General features: G+C 37.8%; 1 long non-coding RNA gene across 1 annotated transcript; it reads right to left on the bottom strand.

The window, feature by feature from the left end:
• Window positions 1-16,262: 16,262 nt before the first annotated feature.
• LOC121994000 lies at window positions 16,263-17,382 on the bottom strand. Its single transcript, XR_006115527.1, has 3 exons — window positions 16,874-17,382; window positions 16,714-16,789; window positions 16,263-16,313 (listed from the first exon to the last, which is right to left on the bottom strand). It is a non-coding gene; the product is annotated as an uncharacterized LOC121994000 (long non-coding RNA).
• Window positions 17,383-22,462: the final 5,080 nt, after the last annotated feature.

The raw sequence follows: 22,462 nt of genomic DNA, 5'->3' as shown, positions 1-22,462 counted from the left end.
GCCCCCAACCTCACCGGCTACCTTCTCCCCCCTGCCCCTCACCATTCTTTGGTGCCTTCTCTTCTTCGAGGGTAGTGTGAAGGTCACCTCTGCACCAGGGATGAAGGAGACTAAGGGCAGAGAGAAGGCAAAGTCGAAGTCGAAGTCGCGAAGGGTGAAGGGCCAAGAGCGGCGGCATAGGAAAGGTTTCACAGATTAATTACGCGCATGAGATAGTTTAAAAAAGTACTATTTTTTATTTTACTTTTAACTGCGCAATTTATGCATGCCATTAATATTTATATTAGTGGAAAAGATTATTAATATTATACTTTCTTTTTTATCTACAACGCACTTAATTGGGCACACCATAAAATGTGGAACCGCCACATCAGCGACCCCCCTAGAGCCGGTCCCACGAATATGAAGGGAGGTAAATACAGGTACATAGGTGGAAAGTGAATTGGGCACACCATAAAAATTATTATTAACTGTGCACCCTAACTATGCGCCATTAATGACATACTTCGGAAAGTCATATTTTTAGTAGTGGACGTCATGATTTAGGTTTTTGTGTGAGTGGTTCAAGTGAGGAGTATGATTCACAGGAGAGTTTCTAGCATGAGGATGTTTAGCAGAAAAATAATTAGGGAGACTAGATGTTTCAGCATATAACATTAGAAATTTTTGAAGACTATTAATGACACACATTGCATGCTGTTAATATTTTATAATATTTATTGGCAGCGTACATTTTTGTCTGCTGTCATTTATATATGTATAATAAGTATTAAAAGCACACTCCGCACATTGTTAATATTAAGTTTTAATAGTGCACTCTGCATGTCGTGGAAAAGTTTGTTGATAGTGTATATTTTCTACACGCCATCATTTGTATAAATATTATATTATCCGCAACGCACATAATTGGGTGCTCCATAAATTATTATTAACGACGCGCTTTAACCGCACTCCGTTGATGATGCGCTACGGTCTTCTCCGTTGAGAAAAAGGATGAATCATTGATAATGTCTAGTAAGTTGAGACAACTTAATATAGAGACCATGTAGAGGATTTGTTAAATCAACTCAAGGACACATAAGTATTCTCTTAGATTACATTAAGATTTGGCTAACATCAGCGTAGAGTAAAAGTTACAGACGATGATATTCCGCATATAGCACGAATAGTGTGAGTTTTTAGTAATACTGTTTGGGCTTACCAACACACCATCCACTTGCATGGGTTTGACAAGCCTAGTGTCCTTGGGCTATTTGGATCGATTTGTTTTCATTCATAAAGGACACGTTGATACATTCAAGATTGAAGGAGAAGTATATTCCAGACATTACGAAAGGAGCGCTGATATACGAAGTCCAACAAATACACATTTTGGTTATCCTCCATGGAATGTCTCGAATAGGAGGTTTCTAGCAAAGACATTTTCATGGATCCTAAAAAGGGAGAAGCTATGACAAGCTAGGATGTTAGAGCACTTATGGGTGCCTATGGTTGCTTAGCCACTTTTGGTCACATGCATCAAGGAAGCACCAGTTAGTGATCATTACCTCAAATTCTAAAATAGTCAATGAGATTCAGGATTAAAGATTGATTTTAGATACATAAATGAGATTCCCTAATTTTTAGATTGGGTGTTCTCGAGACACATCCGATTATAGAAGACCTATATCATGAAACACATCGAGCATAACTTGTGGGTCGTTTGGGAGATACTCATATGTATAAGACCTAAGGTGCCCCTACTAGTAGCATGGTAGAAAGAAAGATATTGTGGACTTTGAAACTCAATGCTTTGTGTGCCAACAAGTGAAAGCAGAATAGCAGAGTTGCACAGCGGAAGTATGGTGGACCCATAACCCACAAAGAGCATTAGAGATCAATAGACGTACACCGGAAGATTATTGTACCTACGTAGGATGGGGAAACATAGTATGATGGATTTTGGAGGGTACATGATTTGATTTGGGTGGTCGTTGACTGATTAACCAAGTTCGACCAGTTTCTATTAACTCTCTAGATAGACTTTAGATTACTTGGTGGAGTTTCCAATGAGTTACATGTACAAATCTTTATTTTTGTGAATAATTTCAGACGAATAGACGGATAGAGCGCACCATTCACTAATTGGAGGACTTACTTTGAGAGTGCAAGATGGACATCAATGGCAAATAGAAGATTATTTATACCTAGTGAATTGCACCCACCACGGTTAGCTAGATAGTAATGTAGGAGTAGCGTAAGCATGATGAGTTCATAACCTGCAGAAAAATAATAATCTACTTTGGAAGTAGATCATGTAGTGTATAAGGGATCCTTACTCCCCAAACGTTAGAAACCTTTGAAGATGCTAGCAGAAATTAGTATAGTAACATATTGGCTAGCCTTAGATGAGGATATCTAAGTGTTGCGACTTAAGTAGGAATTTGGATATCAAATTTTTATTAGTAGAGGAAAATGTTTATATATATATATATATATCCTTAATTAAATAGGGTTGAAATTGGGTTTCAATATCGGAGATAATAGGAATGCAAAACTAATAAAATTCACCTAATTAAATTTATTGAGTAAAATAATAATAAAATAAATGATAACCAATAGAGAAATAAGTTTATATGAATTAATAGAAATTATAGGAATTTTTATAAAATTTATTGGAATTTTATAGAATTTTAAAATACATATTGAGATATTTTATAGGGATAAATGGGTTAGGCTTTTCTAAAGCCTATTTCGAATACCCAATTAAAATGTGAGTTGATTAAGGCTTTAGCCTAAGTTTTAGTTTTATTGTTGTTGGTGCGGTTAGCACTAACGATTTAACCCAGGTTTTGATGAATGACAAATCATGTTAAGTTAGTCTGTTGTTGGCTAACACTCTGATCGAGTGTGCAGGAGAAGTCCAGACAGGTCGACGGACTGACCGGATGTCTGGCACGAAGTCCAGCTAGGTCGACGGGCTGACCGGATAGCTGGCGAGAAGTCCAAGCGGGTCGACGAGCTGACCGAACGCTTGGCGAGAAGTCCAGCTAGGTCGACGGGCTGACCAGATAGCTGGCGAGAAGTCCAGACGGGTCGAAGGGCTGACCGGACGTCTGACAGTTAAGTAAGATAAGTCACTGGAGGGGAGTGGCTGCGAGGACGCGTTCCCGGGAAGGGAACATTAGGCGTCGATCCGACTTAGATCCATTTCGGATATCTAAGTCGAGATTGTGACTAGATTCCGGTCTCGGAAAGACAGAATCTAACTTATACTCCTTTTTGCTAATTCATACTCACTTTGCTTTTGCTAACAATCTGTGTTGCAGGGTAAATTTGCCTCCGGACTAACGTTTGTCTTGCAGGACGGATTCTGGAAAAGTCCGGCGCCCAGGCGCCGGAAATCGGCGCCGGAAGGGATCCGGCGCCGGGAGGAAATTTCATCCTGATCGCGTCGCCACGTGGAGCTCGTTGGTTAGACTTGCCACGTCTCACCAGGGCGCCCGGAAGGCATCCAGGGCGCCCCGAGCCTCATATAAAAGAAGGGTCAGAGGAGAGCTTAAGAAGGACAACGAAAAGAAAAGTCTTCCACTGCTCTGCACTTCTGCGACGCTAACAAAGCTCCGACACTACGCTCCTTTCTTGTCTTTATTGTCGGTATTTGCTTTTCATTTTTATTAGCATTCATTGTACTGTTTTTTGTAATCATTATTTCGAACTGCTAGTGAATTGCCCAACGAAAGTGGTCAAGGACCACGGGCCTTCGAGTAGGAGTCGTCACAGGCTTCGAACGAAGTAAAAAATAACTGTGTTCATTTACTTTTCCGCTGCGCTTATACTCTATATTTTTGAATCGATATTAACCCCCCCTCTATCGAATCTAACGGTCCTACAAGTGGTATCAGAGCAGGTACCGCTCTGATTTGGTGCAACCACCAATCAAGCAAAGGGGGGTCATTTTAAAGAAAAAATTAGATATTGTTTGTCTTTTAAATAAAACCTTACGCCTTTCGTTTTTTCCCTCCAAAACGATTTTTGAAAAATACATCGTCATCTTTTCACCATTGTTTAGTATTGACAAGATATTACATTTTCAAAAATTTGAAATAATATTTTTTAATAATATTTTATTAGTTTTTTCGAAAATAGTGAAATATTATTTTTTTTCAGCACTACTAATCCAAGACCAAGTCTTGGGATCTTTTGTTTGTTTCTCTGTGTGCAAGAAATTATGACTCTTCTAGAAGGACGGAACCCCTGCGAACCACCACCCTACGATCATGAAGACTTCAACTACTGCTAATCCATTAATGGAATGCTTCTTAGGAAGCGTAGATATCGATTATATGCTAATTTTGAGGAAACCTTCTCAAAACTCAGAACTAAACAAAAAGGTAAGTAACATTATTTGTAATGTTTTACCTAACAATATTTTATGCAAATTAGAAAAGTACAAGAATGCATATGAGCTTTGGACCCAATTGATCAAACTTCACGAGGAGCCGATGGAGCTTGAGGATCAAGTAAAAATCGAATTTGAACTCGGGTTAGATCCAATCGAAAAGCCTACTGAATTAGGGGTTGCGCTCAAGGTTAGTGATATTTACCAAAATACCCCTGCTAATAGTAGTTTAGAAAATATGAGCATTGATCTGGTTATTTCTGAAAATATATGTGAAAATAATGTAGTTGACAATAATTACAAAATACCCCTAGGATATTATCTGATAAAACAAATCCAATTAATTTAAAAAATTCAAACTTAAACCTAAACAAATCTGAAAACTCAAATGATAGAGATGATAAGGTCAATATTGATCTAGATGAAATTAATAAATTATTTAATAATCTAGACAATATTAATCTAGAAAATCCTATCCAAACCCAAGATAATTTAATTAATAAAAAATTAAATTTTAATGATAAGAATAATCTAATAAATTCCACTAATTATATCAACTTAAAAAATAAAGAAAATATAAGAATAAAATCAAACACTTTGATAAAATCAACAAAATTAAAATTAAATGTTAAAAATAACATATTAAATAAAGATAATCCGAAAAATTCAAAATTAACAATTAATAAAAGGTTAAAAGATAAACCTTTAAGGAAACATAATTCAAACAATTTAATTAATTCAAATTTAAAAATGAATAAAAACTTAAACTTTAAAAATAAGCTAGTAAAGAAAGATAATTCAATTAACCTAATAAAAGTGAAATTGAAAGAAAATTTAAATATTAAATACATTCTCCTAAAGAAAGATAATTTGACTAATTTAATTAATTCAAAATTAAAAACTTGAATCTAAATTACAAATTAAACATTAGATTTTAACCAAAACTTAACTATAATAAACCCAGAACTAAAAACTAAATTAATGACCAATAATTCAAGGGGAGGTTCCAGAATAGCTGGCACCTCCAAAACTAACCTACCTGACAGGGTAACCCTAACCAACCTACCCGAAAAGGGTAACCCCAACCAACCTACCCGACAGGGTAATTATGATTAGTTATAGAGGGTTCAAGTTTAACTTGAATCATGGTACTGGTGAAGTTTTTTGATGATAGTACGTTGGGGAAGCTTGGGCATCGCATGTCTAGAAAGATATGACTTCAATCTGGTGCATTTGGCTAAGTGGAACCGACCGAAGCTACCTTTAAATGGATCCTAACTAGTTAGACCAAGGTTTAGTACTAAGCTCCGTGGATAGGACTATTCGGAAAATCTCGAAAGGTTGGTTACTTCTAATGATGTCCAGATGACTCACCAAGCTTAGAAGTTTATCCGAAGAATACCTATTTGTTGAGACCAAAGCTAAACCTGAATCTAACACAAGTTAAACCAAACTCTGTAATTAAATCTAATTCATCTCACAAAATTATAGGATTCCCTGATTGATAAACTAGATCGGGTGAGATGAATAAGGATCAAATTAATTTTCAAATTAAATTAAAATTAATTAAAATTAAATTTCAAATTTTAAATTGAATTTCAAATTGAATTTCAAATTAAAATTAAATTTTGAATTTCAAATTAAATTAAAATTAATTAAAATTAAATTTTGAATTTCAAATTAAAAATAAATTTCGAATTAATTAAAAATTAAATTTTGAATTAAAACTAAATTAATTTTAAAAAAAAAATAAATTAACTTTAAAAATTATTTTAAAAATAAAATTAACTTTAAAAAATATTTTTAAATTTAACTTTAAAATTTTTAACTTAAAAATTTTATTCTAAACTTAAAAATTATTTTAAAATTATTTGCAAATTTTTTAAAATTATTTTAAAAACTCTTTTAAAAATCATTTTAAAAACTTTAAAAAATTCTTTTAAAAATTATTTTAAAAACTCTTTTAAAAATTATTTTAAAAACTTTAAAAAATTCTTTTAAAAACTCTTTTAAAAATCATTTTAAAAAACTTTAAAAAATTCTTTTAAAAATTATTTTAAAAACTCTTTTAAAAATCATTTTAAAAACTTTAAAAAATTCTTTTAAAAACTCTTTTAAAAATCATTTTAAAAACTTTTAAAAAAAATTTTAAAAATTCTTTTAAAAACGCTTTTAAAAATCATTTTAAAAACTTTAAAAAATTCTTTTAAAAATTCTTTTAAAAACTCTTTTAAAAATCATTTTAAAAAATTTAAAAAATTCTTTTAAAAATTCTTTTAAAAAACATTTTAAAAACTTCTTTTAAAAATTCTTTTAAAAACTCTTTTAAAAATCATTTTAAAAAACTTTAAAAAATTCTTTTAAAAATCACTTTAAAAAACTTTTAAAAATTCTTTTAAAAATTATTTTAAAAACTCTTTTAAAAATCATTTTAAAAACTTTAAAAAATTCTTTTAAAAATTATATTAAAAACTCTTTTAGAAATCATTTTAAAAACATTAAAAAATTCTTTTAAAAACTTTAAAAATTTCTTTTAAAAACTCTTTTAAAAATCATTTTTAAAACTTTAAATAATTCATTTAAAAATTATTTTAAAAACTCTTTTAAAAATCATTTTAAAAACTTTTAAAAATTCTTTTAAAAATTATTTTAAAAACTCTTTTAAAAATAATTTTAAAAACTTTAAAAAATTCTTTTAAAAACTCTTTTAAAAATCATTTTAAAAACTTTAAAAAATTCTTTTAAAAATTATTTTAAAAAGTCTTTTAAAAATCATTTAAAAACTTTAAAAAATTCTTTTAAAAATCATTTTAAAAAGTTTAAAAAATTCTTTTAAAAATTCTTTTAAAAATTCTTTTAAAAATCATTTTAAAAACTTTAAAAATTCTTTTAAAAACTCTTTTAAAAACTTTAAAAAATTCTTTTAAAAACTCTTTTAAAAATCATTTTAAAAACTTTAAAAAATTCTTTTAAAAATTCTTTTGAAAACTCTTTTGAAAACTCTTTTAAAAATCATTTTAAAAACTTTAAAAATTCTTTTAAAAATTCTTTTTAAAACTCTTTTAAAAATCATTTTAAAAACATAAAAATTTATTTTAAAAACTCTTTTAAAAATCATTTTAAAAACTTTAAAAAATTCTTTTAAAAATTATTTTAAAAATCATTTTAAAAACTTTAAAAAATTCTTTTAAATTTTTTTTTAAAAACTCTTTTAAAAATCATTTTAAAAACTTTAAAAAATTCTTTTAAAAATTATTTTAAAAATTCTTTTAAAAATCATTTTAAAAACTTTAAAAAATTCTTTTAAAAATTATTTTAAAAACTCTTTTAAAAATCATTTTTAAAAAAAACTTAAAAAAATTCTTTTAAAAATTCTTTTAAAAATTATTTAAAAAAAACTCTTTTAAAAATCATTTTAAAAACTTTAAAAATTATTTTAAAACCTTTTAAAAATTATTGTTATTTTAAAAATTATTTTAACATAAAAATTATTTTAACTTAAAAATTATTTCAAAAATTATTTTAAAAACTTTTAAAAATAAATTAAAAACTATTTTAAAAATCATTTTAAAACTATTTTAAAAATTATGTATCATTTTGAAAAATTCTTCTTATTTTTTCACTATAATAAAATTCTTTTAACTTAAAAAAATAGTAATAATAATAAATTATTTCTATAGACTATTTTCACTTTAAACTTTATTATTTTGACTTTAAACACATTTTTAATCTTATACATCATTTTAACCTTAAAACTATTTTTTAATTTAACTTAACTGAAAATTAGATCTTAAATTAAAACTCATTAAAACTTAATTTAAACATTACTTTTCAACTTAATTTAACCTAACTGAAAATTAAAACTTAAATTAAAACTTAAAAATTTAACTTAAACTTAAAACTTAAACCTAAATTAATCACTGATATTAATTTTAATCTAAAATCAAAACTGAATTGAACGTATATTAATTGTCATTAAATAATTATAAAAATGATTTTAAAATCCTGTTAGAAATCCCTTAAAAATAATAATAATTATAATTCTTTTAAATTCATTTAAAACTTAGACACCTAACTTAAAAACTTAAATTCCGTTAACTTTAACTTTAAACTTAATTATGTAATTAATAAGTAGAACTTAACTATTTAAGTTTAACTTTATTTGAGAACTAAGCTTGATTTGATTAGAACCTAGGTTTAACCTTAGTAAAAATATTAAAATTACTCTAAGTCATTTTTTTTATCAACCTTTAAAATATTAATTATTTTTATTAAAACATAATTAAAGTTTGACTTAAATTGAACCTTACTTAACCTTGTTTAATAACGAGTTTAACTTCAAATTACTACCAACTTTAAACTGAGTTAATCCAACTTAAAAGGAAGTAAATGAAAAGTTAAATTATAACTAACACCTTCATCAATTAATACAAAATTTATATTATATTAAATTATTGAATCAAGCAAAATTTAATCAATAAATTATTAATATTGATTAATTATTGAATTAATAACAACTTATCTTACTTAACATTACACTAAAGGTTAACTCATTTCAACTGAATCTAACGTTAATTACGTTTAGTCAAATTTAAATGAACAATTTTATAAAGATAATTATACAATCGCCTAAAACACTTAGGTACGAAAATATATTACGGTTGTAAAATTTTATATTAAGGGGGAGTAATAAATAAGGAGGATTAATAAATTAAAGGAGTATCAAATTCAGGGGGAGGTTTTTAATTATCTCCTTAAGTGTTATTTTTTAATCTTCTCTTTAAAATCTCTCTAGAAAATTCTACCTCAATTTTTTTTCTACTTTGAATATATTTAGCAAATATTTTCAAAATTTTATGTCAGGTTCAGGGGGAGAAATAAAACTAATTCAGTTTTTCAAATCGAATTTTAAACTTAATTTTGAAAATCAAAGTTTAAAAATCAATTTTCAAAATCAACCTGTTTAAAATTGTGAAAAATTTCTTAAATCAACTCACAATTGTTTGTTTTAAATCACAAACTTTTTATCCTTTTTACTTAGTCCTTGAAAACTGAACTTTTCTAGTATTTTAAACCATGGTTTTGAAACTAGTACTTTTCTAGTATTCTAGAAAACTGAACTTTTCTAGTATTTTTCAATCAGTTTTGAAAAATAAATTTTTCAAAATCAGTCTTGGAATTTTTGAAAACTTATTTGAAAAGCATTTCAAAATTGAAACTTGTTTTGAAAATTTAAAATTTGATATTGAAATTTAGAACTTATACACTTGTGTTTGAGATTTTATTTATCTAAACTTAGCTATTTTTCTAAAATCTAAAAGCTAATGATTTAAACAAGTTTTCAAAAGTTTAAACTCCCCCAGATTATCTTAACATTTTTTCTTTGTCTGAAGTCTATGCTTACTTAATCCATGCTTATTTTTGATGAATGCTAAGGGGGAGGGTTAGGTGGTTAAGTTAGCTAAACCAGAATTGAAAATACAAACTATCTTAAAAACTCTTTAAATGCTTGTTTTTTCTTGCATATGTTTTCACTAACTTAACTAGGTTGTCATTCCATCAAAAAGGGGGAGATTGTTGGTGCGGTTAGCACTAACGATTTAACCCAGGTTTTGATGAATGACAAATCAGGTTAAGTTAGTCTGTTGTTGGCTAACACTCTGATCGAGTGTGCAGGAGAAGTCCAGACAGGTCGACGGGCTGACGGATGTCTGGCACGAAGTCCAGCTAGGTCGACGGGCTGACCGGATAGTTGGCGAGAAGTCCAAGCGGGTCGACGGGCTGACCGGACGCTTGGCGAGAAGTCCAGCTAGGTCGACGGGCTGACCGGATAGCTGGCGAGAAGTCCAGACGGGTCGAAGGGTTGACCGGACGTCTGGCAGGTAAGTAAGGTAAGTCACTGGAGGGGAGTGACTGCGAGGACGCGTTCCCGGGAAGGGAACATTAGGCGTCGATCCGGCTTAGATCCATTTCGGATATCTAAGTCGAGATCGTGACTAGATTCCGATCTCGGAAAGACAGAATCTAACTCATACTCCTTTTTGCTAATTCATACTCACTTTGCTTTTGCTAACAATCTATGTTGCAGGGTAAATTTGCCTTCAGACTAACGTTTGTCTTGCAGAACGGATTCTGCGAGAAAACAGGGTCCGGGCGCCCGGAAGGAATCCGGGTGCCCGGAGGTCCGGGCGCCCGGAAGGGATCCAGCCGCCCGGGAGGGAAATTTCATCCTGATCGCGCGTCGCCAAGTGGAGCTCGCTGGTTGGACTTGCCACGTCTCACCAGGGCGCCCGGAAGGCATCCAGGGCGCCCCGAGCCTTATATAAAAGAAGGGTCAGAGGAGAGCTTCAGAAGGACAACGAAAAGAAAAGTCTTACACTGCTCTGCACTTCTGCGACGCTAACAAAGCTCCGACACTACGCTCCTTTCTTGTCTTTATTGTCGGTATTTGCTTTTCATTTTTATTAGCATTCATTGTACTATTTTTTGTAATCATTATTTCGAACTGCTAGTGAATTACCCAACGAAAGTGGTCAAGGACCACGGGCCTTCGAGTAGGAGTCGTCACAGGCTCCGAACGAAGTAAAAAATAACTGTGTTCATTTACTTTTCTGTTGCGCTTATACTCTATATTTTCGAATCGATATTCACCCCCCCCTCTATCGAATCTAACGGTCCTACAATTGTTTCTTCCACCGTCCATTGATTCTTTCTTCTCCACCTCATGTGTTTCGTCATCTCCACCGCCATGCGTTGACGAAGGCCAAGGCTGACTGCTGCCTACACTCGACTGGTTCCTATATCTATTTACGGCCATCGCTCCTCACTCGCATGTCCCTCCCCATTCGTCGACAACCATGGTTTCGACCGTGAAAAGGATCACACCACCCAAAGCAGGGCATCCAACCACTAGCCTCCTTGTCCACAACCTTCCTCCTCTGGAAAGCTAGCGACTATCGGCCAACAACTTCATAAGCTGTTGGATAGCGGTTGCGCACAAGCTGTTACTGTTAGAACCAAATTCAAAATTCGGTCATCGTGTTTCTACACTCCTATGCACAGTGGAAATTTAAAATTTTATTTTTGATTTAACAATTAAATCAAAGGAGTGTTCATATGATTTAAAAAAAAACATAAGTATGATCTTTATCTAAGTATGCATTACAATCTAATTGTATAAGTAAGATCCAAAAAGTATAATAAAGATAAATTATCATGTGATTGATTCATATAATGCTAATTTAATCATTTTATTTATACATGCTAAACTATCTAAAATAAACATATTAGATCATTTAAGTAAAACATAAATAAAACTATTAATACATGCATTAATATACATATGAACCAAAGTACAAGCATAAACATACCTTCCAAAGAACATGTGTTTGGGGATGACTCCAATTATTCCGATTGTAGCGAAATAACTCCTCATTATTGTCACATGCTCATACTTCCATTATCTAATCCGGTCCACAATCGGAGTTCTCTTTCCAACACTTGATCGCACTAGAGATCAAGTGTCGTTTTTCGTCAAGACAGTCGAAACGTCTTCCTCGAAGATGAGGAAGGGGCTGCCCAATTGCCTCTTCACAAGGGGTTGTCTAATAATCCTCAACAAGGGGTTATGCCTTCCAAAATTCTATAAGAAGGTGGGTGGCAACAATTCTTTTCGAAGAGAAGCAACAACAAAGAGATGGGACTTTTCAATGAAAGAGAGGGAGAAAATCTCTATCTTCTTTCTTTGAAAGGGGCTACCAAAACTCCAAGGACAAGAAAGACGTGGCAGCTAAAAGAAACTCCAAATAGAGGAAGAAGAAGCTTGCTATTTGAAATTTAGCAAGCTCTCAAAATGTTGCTGCCGAATTCCATTGTCTAAAAATGAAGCCGTAGAGGTGAAAAGCCTCACCACTCAACTCTTCAAGGGATTTTCAATAGAAAAAAAAAAGCATGGCTTATGTGGAGTGGAGAGAATGAGTGGGGAAGTAGAAAACGTGGATGGTGGAAAAAAGAAAAACAATAAAAATTTGTTTTCTTGTTTTTTTTTCATTACATGTTGAAATGAAATTCCCATTTTCCTTTTTTTTATTTCTTGATGCAATATCTAATGTATTACATTTCCTTTTTCGGCTTGAGTTTTGAAAGCCCATTGTCTCTTCCATCTTAATCATTGGGTTTTTAGAGATTTTCTATAACCCAATAATGTGAGTCCATTGTAATCATATCAACAATCTAATATCGTTGACACGACAAATACACTTGCTCGCTATTACAATAATATAAATATAATTTATAGATTATGTGTGGAATTCTTTCACTCTCCTTGTTTCTATTGATTGGAAATCAATCTAACATTTGATCATGTCAAACTTTGTTTGTCAATACACTGTTTGATCACATCAAACTTTATTCACCAAATTCAGCTACTTGAATTTGACTTTCTCAACGAGAAATAGGAAAACTAATACTTGTATGAGCCTCAATGGTTTAGGAATACAGCTAGTCATGGGTTCTGTAAAATACCGGAAAATAGGCGAATATTAATAAGGGAATTTTCCAGAATTTTTGGAAATTTTTCGGGAATTTTTCGGAGCTCGTATGGACGAGTTGACGGGGATAAAAAAACGGGGTCCGGAAAAGCCTGTTTAGGCTATCCATTTAAGCGAGGAAATGTTTATAATTACATTTTCTTTTTCTTAATTTCTTAATTTCTTAATTTGTTCTTTCTCGCCGAAAAATCCCCGCGCCTCTCTTCTCCCTCACTCCCGAACCCGACGCCAAAAGGAGCCCTAACTGCCGGCCACTCGGCGGTTCTCTCCCCTTCTCCTCTCCTCTGTCGCCACCATAGCCGACGCCAAGCATCGACCACAAGAGCTCCAGCGACTGCCTTTGTGCCCTAGCGTCGGCCCGCCGCCGAGCCCTAGCCGTGTCGTCGCCACTCCGACCCAGAACCGCCGATGTCCGAGCCCTAGCGCCGGCCTCTCCCTCTCTTCTTCCTTTCCGAGTCGCACTGGACGGCGCCACCACTTGAGGCCGAAGGGAGCAGCGTCGCCTTGATTTTTCTGCCCTAGCACGGCCTGCCACCACCCCTGTGCCTGCCAACGCTGCCACTTACTCCCGAGCCACAGACTCCGCGTAGACCGCCGCCTGCTTCGGTCGATCTCCGCTGGAAATCGAGTATCTGAACTCTAGATTGAGTTTCTGTGCACCGTCCGAAGCTTCCCTTCTTGTGTCTCTGCTTGACAGTGCCGAAGACAACACAGCGTTGTGCCCTAGCCGGATCTTGGAGGTAAGTATGGTTGGTATTAGGTTAATAGGGATTTAATTCTATACTGTGTTGAATCCCGAATCTGATTGTGATCTTCACTCTTGACCTCACCTTTGATCCGAACAGGGTATAGGAAATCCAGATGAGGATAAGACTTGCTGTGGGGTTTTTCTTGGATCTGGCAGTCACTGCTTCCAGCAAACTCTTTAATTTCCAATAGCAAGAACGACTGTGGAATTTGAGGTAAGGGAAACACATTTCTTTTTGTGGCTGGATTGAAGTTGTGAGTGGATTTCTAGGTTGATTTATGATGTTCTTTGGATCTGGGCCGTGAGGAAGAGTTTCTAGCCAAGCATTGTGCGTTGTGGGGAAAATTTTAGCAAGGAGGTCTCGGCTGAAGAATTTGGAATCTGTTGAGGTGAGTTTGGGAAGATGAATTGGATGATTTCGATGGTCTGAGCTATTGGTATTACTTCTATTATGTAAGCATAGGGTTAATTATATTAAATCCTGTGTAGATCTTATATGGTGACTTCCTTTCCAGACGTTGTTGGAGAGAGAGCACTAACCGCTGTGATCTTCCTTTTGTTTGATCTAGAGGTAAGACTTAATGAATACAATCAAATATGTTGGTTGACTTTGATTGATGGTGTAATTAGGGTTAATGAAACTAACCCTAGATGGTTGATGGATTAGAAATTTATTTAGCTATTTGTTTATATTTAGCTAAATTGTAGGATTTATCACAGGACCTTGACGCGAGATGAGTTTCTCGACGTCCGGATTTGGACTGATTGGACCTTTCTTATTGGAGGCGGGTACTTTTGACTTATTGTCTTTGATATGCTTAGTAATGAAATTAACATGTTGCATTAATTGTGTTTCTTATTTGTTCGGTTAATCACTGCCCAATACATGTTACCTGTTTGATTGGTTGTTTGTTTGCATCTCGTATTGATACCTATCTGATTTCACATGCTCATGGGTAGTGATATAACCATGTTTCACATGTTCAGGACCTAGGTTTGATATCTTATTTGATCAGTATACCTTGATATGATTTTATTTACTTTGGTGCACATTATTATATGTCCAGAGATTTATTTAGCATATTACCATGCTTAGTGACTGTCACGCCCCCAGAGGAGACCCTGTCCGAGAAAATTTCGGCAGCATCTCCCCTGTACGGTGGACAATCTGAAACTTTTCTACATCTCATATACCTCAGCCATAGGCGGCTGGAATAATAACAAGAAATAAAAACAATCACCACGCAGTTTATATATATATATATTCAGCCTCTAGCTGTCACAACCACGCAGTATATAATAGTAAACAACAATAGTACTCTGACTCGAAATCCACCCTACTCAACTACACTCGTAAGCTCAAAACCGACGAACTCACCTCTTATACCGTCCAGGCAGGCATGTAGTAGATTAAATCCAAAATCCAAATCCATCGATATAATAAAATCTATACCATGTCCATAAGTAAATAAATCCAGAACATAACAAGTGCAAACAGTCTAGAACAGAAAAGGAAACCAAACGAAAACCCAATCACATCCTCGAGGTCTGCAGGGACCAGCAACTGGAACTCTCTCTTGACAACAAAATATCAACAATGGAGGCGGTGAGTCCAACACTCAGCAGTACAATCGATATGCAAAGTAAAGAAACAACACTAGCACTAATCATGCGTACGGTCTCCCGATAAGAAAGATAAAAATGCATCGAGTAATCGGAGAATCTTTGTACTAACCAGTCCGAGTATAAGGTCAAACAGTCAAGGTGGTATAGGAATCAGTATGCGTGTCAACATAGGTATCGAACAATATGCGGCGTATAAATGCGTGACCACCCTGACAATAAATGCACCATGCGTATGATGCCAATGAATGTCCTGGTCACCCCGACGCCATCGATCATCTCGTACAAAAGTGAGGTCGGTGGGTAGAAATGTGACAACCGTGCACTCGTCGTCACTACTCACGATGGTGACCGAGTGGGCGGGATCTTTGTCAGATACACTATCCTCCTACCCCAAATCATAGATGGGGGAGCGAATGCTCTCATCTCCCGGTGGAGGAATCCTGCCGGATAACACGTTGTGTCACACTACCATGGCGGACCAACGGTGCTAACAGAGTCCTATTTGCAACACACTCTCTGAATCGAGCCAACCCATGGTGGTGGTGTGTGCAGATCCATAAATGGCGATGTGCTCAACAATAATGGAGCGGACTATCGCACAGCATGCAATCATGCAAATGATGCATGACAATAACCATATAAACATCCTGACCTAATCCATATATATAGAAAAGTGCACCCTAGGTCAACGAATCATATCAAATCAAAGGTACACAGAAGGTATAAAAACCTAGGTCCTGAACATGGTGAAGCATGGCATATCACTACCCCCTACAAGCATGTATAACAGGTAAAATATACATGAGATGCAAACTAATCAATCAATCAAGCATGTACCAAGATTTGGGTAGTGATTAATCGAAACAGATAAGAAACACAACTAATGCAACATGTTAATTTCATTACTAAGCATATCAAAGATAAAAAGTCAAAAGTACCCGCTTCCAAAAATAGAAAGGTCCAATCTGGTCCGAATACGACGTCGAGATGCTCGTCTCACGTCAAAGTCCTGAAATACCAATACACAGATATTTTATTTAGCTAAAAATTCAAATGAATTGCTAAATAAAATTCCCAACACAACTTAGGACAAAACCCTAAGTCATAATCATTAACCTACCTAATTAAACACAAATAATTTAGTTACTCAACCTGTATCAAATAACTAAATCAGACTCTTAATTCAATTAGGAAACCCTAATTATCGATTAACCTTAATTGATCATCAATTAACTTGTCCACATAAAAACCTAGATCCACCCAACCGAACACCCCAGAGCACAGAACCTAATCAGCCGACAAATGAATAATCACCTAACAAAATCAAGTACACTATGATCTTCAACTAAGCATATGTTTGATCTGTAGACCACATCATCTCAATACGTACCAAGATTCCCACTCCTTACCTAACTTCACCGCCGCTGTTTGATCTGGAATCAAAGAGTTGATAGCGGAAATTGCGCCGCTAAGGGCTGTTGGCTGCTGTAACAATACAAGCAAACAAAAATAAAAAATTTCCTACCAAGTATAGATTCTTATTCCAACTTCAATCCAGCACTCCCTTACCTACAAGATCACCGGAGATCAAAATGTAAGACAAATATGGATCGGCCACTGATACTAGAGCACATAGGAAATGGCACGGATGGTCTGCTCGGTGTCCCTGTCGGCTGCACCTTGGCTGGCGTCGGAAATCAGTTGGTCCCAAATCTAGGGCACGGCGCTAGGGCAGAGGGAGGCCGAGAGCAAGGGTGTAGGCGGCGTTGTACAGCAGTGTATGCCGTCGCTGTGGTGGTCGATGCTGGGGCACCAGAGGTGAGGCAGTGCTCGGTGCGTCGCCGGCGGCAGTGCTACTCGACGCTAGGGCACAGGAGAAGGGTCGGCGAAGCAAACTCGGCGACGGCACAACCAAATCTAGGGCACGGCTGACAAGGGCAGCGACGCCGGCAGAGCTTGGTGCACTCGGGGAAGAAGGAAAAACTCAACGAGGGATAAATAGAGAAGAGGGGAAGGAGGAGGAAACCGCCGAGTGGCCGGCGGTTAGGGCTCGGAGGAGCCGGCTGAGAGGGAAATCGGCGTCGGGGGGGGGGGGGGGGGGGGGGAAACTCGGGCTCACGGAAGAGGAAAAAGAAACGGAGGAATAAAATAAGGAAAAAGAAAAAGAAAAGGAAAAGAAAATAAAACTTTTCCTCATTTAAATAGGGTAGTCTAAACAGGCTTTTCCGGGCCCCGTTTTTATCCCCGTGAACTTATCCGTACGAGCTCCGAAAAATTCCGAAAAATTTCCAAAATTATTTAAATATTATTTTTCGTATTTTACATTCTCCCCACTTATAAAAATTTGGTCCCCAAATTTGCTGCTCTACTCAGATCATATTAACAAGGGTAATAACAGATAAATACTCATAATCAATAAATCACATACCTCAAGTGAAAAGATGGGGATATCGAGCTCGGATCGTATCCTCGAGCTCCCAAGTAGCCTCCTCGTCCGAATGATCGCCATCCGACTTTAACCGATGGGATGGTCTTGTTCATAATGGCGCTCCTTGAGAATCGTCTGGAACCTCCTCATAGGTAATGTCAGGCTGAACCGGAACTGCGGTGCGTCGGATCGGGCACATATCTCCTCAGCATGGATACATGAAATACATCGTGCCGCTGGCGGGGCGGTGGTAGTGCGGTCGGTAGCTCGCTCGATCCTCTCCAAAATCTCGAAGGGACGATGTGCGAGCTAGCTTACCTCGAGGCTAATCTCTTCACCTTCGTGGGTGAAACTCGTAGAAATACATGGTCGCCCAGAGAACTCTAGTGGTGCGTCTCCGTCGGCATAACTCTTGGCGGTCCTGCGCCTCGACATCCTCCGTCGATATTACGGACCAACTCGCATCTGCTGAACTCTATGAGGTCCCAGCAATGGGCCTCTCGGCCTCATCCCGAAGGGCGGGTGTCAAACAGGTCTACCAACGCCTCAAATGGTGCCATCTGGATGGCAAATGGGCTGTTGTTGTAACTCTGAGATAGTCCTCTGCCCGAAATCCATACACATGACCTCGTGGTCCTCTAAAGTCAGATATGGTTCCTTTGCCCATGTGGATGGAAGGCATCTTGAAATGGGCTGTGTGCCCAAGGCCTGCTGGGACTACTGCTAGAGCAGACGTAACCGTGGATCTCTATCCGAAATGATACTCAACGGAACACCGTGTAGTCCGATAATCTCTCGACAATACAAATCGCTAATCGATCGGATCGATCCTCCAAATCGCTAAAAAGTGCGGATTTGGTTAATCGATCAACGATTACCCAAATCGCGTCATGGCCTCGTCGTGTCCTCGGCAATCCTACCACAAAGTCCATGGTAATGTGATCCCACTTCCACTCGTGAATAGGAATCGGAAGTAATCCTGCGGGTCTTGTGTTCAACCTTCACCTGCTGCAGACAAGACATCTAGCTACAAAATCGCGATGTCTTTCTTCATGCCGTTCCACCAGTAGGAACGCTCAAGTCTCGATACATACGGGTCCCACTTTGGATGGATCGCAAATCGAAACGATGTGCCTCCAGAATAGCTCTGTAAGGCAGGATGAGGCGAGGTACGCATAATGCCTCGAGTATATGACACCCTCCTCGTCTCGTGTAAACTCGATGCACTCTGGAAGCTGTCGATGCTAAACCGCAAATGCTGATCATCGGTCCGTGCCTCTCGGATCCTCGTCACGATCGACGATGAGCAACCATGGTAACAAGAATACCTGCTGTCGGTCCTGCTCCTCAAGATCTAACTCAGAAACTCGAATCAAGTCAGTCGATAGTGAGCTAAAGTCCCTCTGGACTTCTCTGAAGTGCATCTGCAACCACATTAGCTTTTCGGGTGGTAGCTAATGGTACAATCATAGTCCTTGAGAACTCCATCCATCTCCTCCGTCGGAGATTTAGCTCCTTCGAGTAAAAATGTATTTGAGACTCTTATGATCGGTGAGAATCTCAAATGTAATACCATATAAATGATGTCGCCAAAGCGGCTAGCTCTAAGTCATGTACCGGGTAGTTCTTCTCATGCTCCTTCACCTGACGAGAAGCATAAGAGACTACCCTCTCGTGCTACATCAAAACAGCGAAGTACAAATCCATCCTCTCCGGAAGGTAAAACCAAAAGCTGAGCCGACACTAATCTCGCACTCACCTGATGCGATCCTCGGACCATATAGAACTTCCACCTTTTCCGGTAAGGCATGGCATATGTCTGTGAGAATCCCAAAAAGCGTCGGTAATATCAAACCAATCGAGCTGCGGATCTCGACAGCGACTTGTTTGCTCCCGGTGTGACCTTGATCTTCGAGGATCAGTGAAATACCTCTGCTAGAAACCACGTGTCCCGAACCGGTCGAGGATAGCGGAATGCACACTTGGAACTTGGCGTCGGTGATGTCGTCGAAGAATCTCCAGGCATGCGAAGATCTTGTGCATGCTCCTCCTCGGAGCGAGAGACCAATATGTCATCAATGAAAACGATAACAAACTGATCCGATACTCCAGAATATGGTTCATCAAGTCCATAAACACTGCTGGAGCATTGGTAAGCCAAATGGCATTACAAAAACTCATAATAAGTATCAGATGCGGAATCTTTGTCTTCGGACATCGAATCTCGACTCTCAATGATGATATCCGGATCGCGGATCAATCTTAGAATACACGATGTACCTACGAGCCGATCAAACAAATCCTCAATCCGTGGTAATGGATATTTATTTACGGCGATCCTTTGAATTGCTGTAGTCAATACATAACCTCGTGGTGCAGTCTTTTTCTTGTGAATGGGCGGAGAACCCATGGTGAAACACTAGGGCGAATGAATCCTCTGTCTAAAAGCTCCTGGAGTTGAACCTTCAGCTCGTTCAACTCTTTTGGTGCCATACGATAAGGAGCTTTCGATGCCGGTGCGGTCCCCGGAATCAGGTCAATAGCGAACTCCACTTGCCTTCTGGGAGGTAGACCTGGCAGCTCCTCTGGAAATACATCTGGGTACTCCCGGACTACAGGAACGTCGGAGAGCTGCGATCTACTGCTGTCCTCAGTACTAATCAAAGATAACAGAAAACCCTGACAGTCATGTGACAGCAGCCAAAATAATCTAGATGCCGTCATCTCCGTGCGGTGAAACTCCACGAGGGTTGGTTCGGAGGCCGGAAGGTGACCACCCTCGTATGGCAATCAACGGTAGCATGATACACTGACAGCCAATCCATGCCAAGAATGATATCAAACTCGACCATCTCGAATACTAGAAGATCTATGTTGCCAAAGTCTAACGGGCAACCTCGATCTCTGGGTGACATCTAAAGTATCCCGGTGAGAGCGATCGTCGCCATGACTACGATGGGTAATCTACGATCTCCGCGTAAAGGTCACGGGATATAAAAGAATCACGAACTACGATGTCAATCAAAATATCGTGATAAATGCATAAATAGAAATCGTACTGCGGAAAATGGATCGTCGGCCCGTGAGCATCCTCTCCGGTAATCGCATGAACACGACCGGTCTCTGGCGGAGGAGGAGGTGCTGCAGCTGTTCTTGGCGGGGAAGCACCAGTATTCTTGGACTATGTGCTAGATAAGGCGAGAGGATGGTGGCGTCTTGTCGAGAGTCGTCACAGGTCGGATAATAAGGTCTGGGCAAAACTGCGGGGTGGTGCAAAACTTGGAGTACTCTGTCCATGCCAAATCTGCTCACGGGAGGCTCCCTGGCAGTGAAGATTGGGCTTCGCCCTCCTCGATATGCTTCGTGACTATTTGTCCCTCGGCTGACCCTCCGGTGTCTTTGAGCCTTGATGAACAATCTCGGCTCTGGTGCCCGGCGGTTTGCAATAAAAGCAAAATAGAGCAAGCTGGGGTGAGGTGATCTCTGGATCCACATCTGAAACAATGAGTATCAGGAGGGTGATTGCAGTTCTTGGCAGGGCGTCTGAAGAAGGCCGCTCACGATTTACAGGCCTACGAGCCCAGTACCACGACCTGCTGTGACTACTACGAGGTTGTCACATTGTCTGTGGACACGAAGTCGACGTATGCTTTCTTTTCTGTGGGATATCTTTGTCTGCTAACTCTATCGTGGCTCGATTGATGCATCGAGTAAGATGTAATCCCTAATCCGTGAGTTGTACGTAGATAACCATCCATCCACATAAACATCGTGAGTTACGTCTCATGACTAACTCTGGACAAAAGCGGGCCAACGGAGGAATTGATGTTATACTCGGTCGGGGCGATTATTACGCCTCGGACTCATAAAATCACGTGAGCCATCGATGGGGCGGTGGAAAAGCGGCTCTCAAAGCCTCTACGAACACAGTCCGTATGACGTTCGCTCACCGATAATAAGTAACCCACAGGGCATTAGCTTCCGTAAATGAGTACCCTGCTTTCTCCCTCGGCAAGCCGTATAGAAAGTCTACTCCATAGTCTCTATCCATGGCGAGCCGTACCGGATCGAGATCCCGCGGAAAAGAGTGAAGCGAGTCTTATCGACTCGGCCGGTCTGAAATCCTAGCTCGTCGTGATGTCGATGATACGTAGCCGGGACGGTGCCGGGTAAAGGCTCTTGGGTGATACTACGGTGGTACTGCGGAATAAGCGGAGGAGGAACTCCAGTATATCTGGGGCGTAAGCGGTGATGGTGCCGATGCAGGGAACAAAGTGGTGGCTGGAGTGCAGTGGGAAAGGTCTGGGATGTGGGCATTCGCTCAGAGCTTGAGTGCAGGTGCCTTGGTATAGGATACTTTGTAGATCCAGTGGTGGTGGCCTTTGAATCGCCGTAGTCTTAGCTGGGCGGATGTCGGGTACACATGGTACCCAGATGGTCTTGTAAGGTAGGCGTGGATCTGGTCGGTGTGGCAAAGTAGGTATCTCTACAGGAGCTATCGGGATTTGAGGCCCGATGCTCAGCTCGTCTGAGTGCATCACGGTGCTCACTAACGATGGGCATCTGGCGTATCCGGAGATCCGTGGTCCTACATGGTCGCGGACCCGCGCTCGCGTATGAGTAGATCGTCCGTATATTAAATTAAATTATATCAATACCGATATAACCAACGTAAAATAACAACATACCTATTTACCTGATGGATGTTAATGTCGTCATCATCCTCCCAA

This window comes from Zingiber officinale, chromosome 6A (genome assembly GCF_018446385.1).
Source record: "Zingiber officinale cultivar Zhangliang chromosome 6A, Zo_v1.1, whole genome shotgun sequence".
NCBI classification, from domain to species: Eukaryota; Viridiplantae; Streptophyta; class Magnoliopsida; order Zingiberales; family Zingiberaceae; genus Zingiber; species Zingiber officinale.
This window is presented reverse-complemented; position numbering and strand designations above follow the sequence as displayed.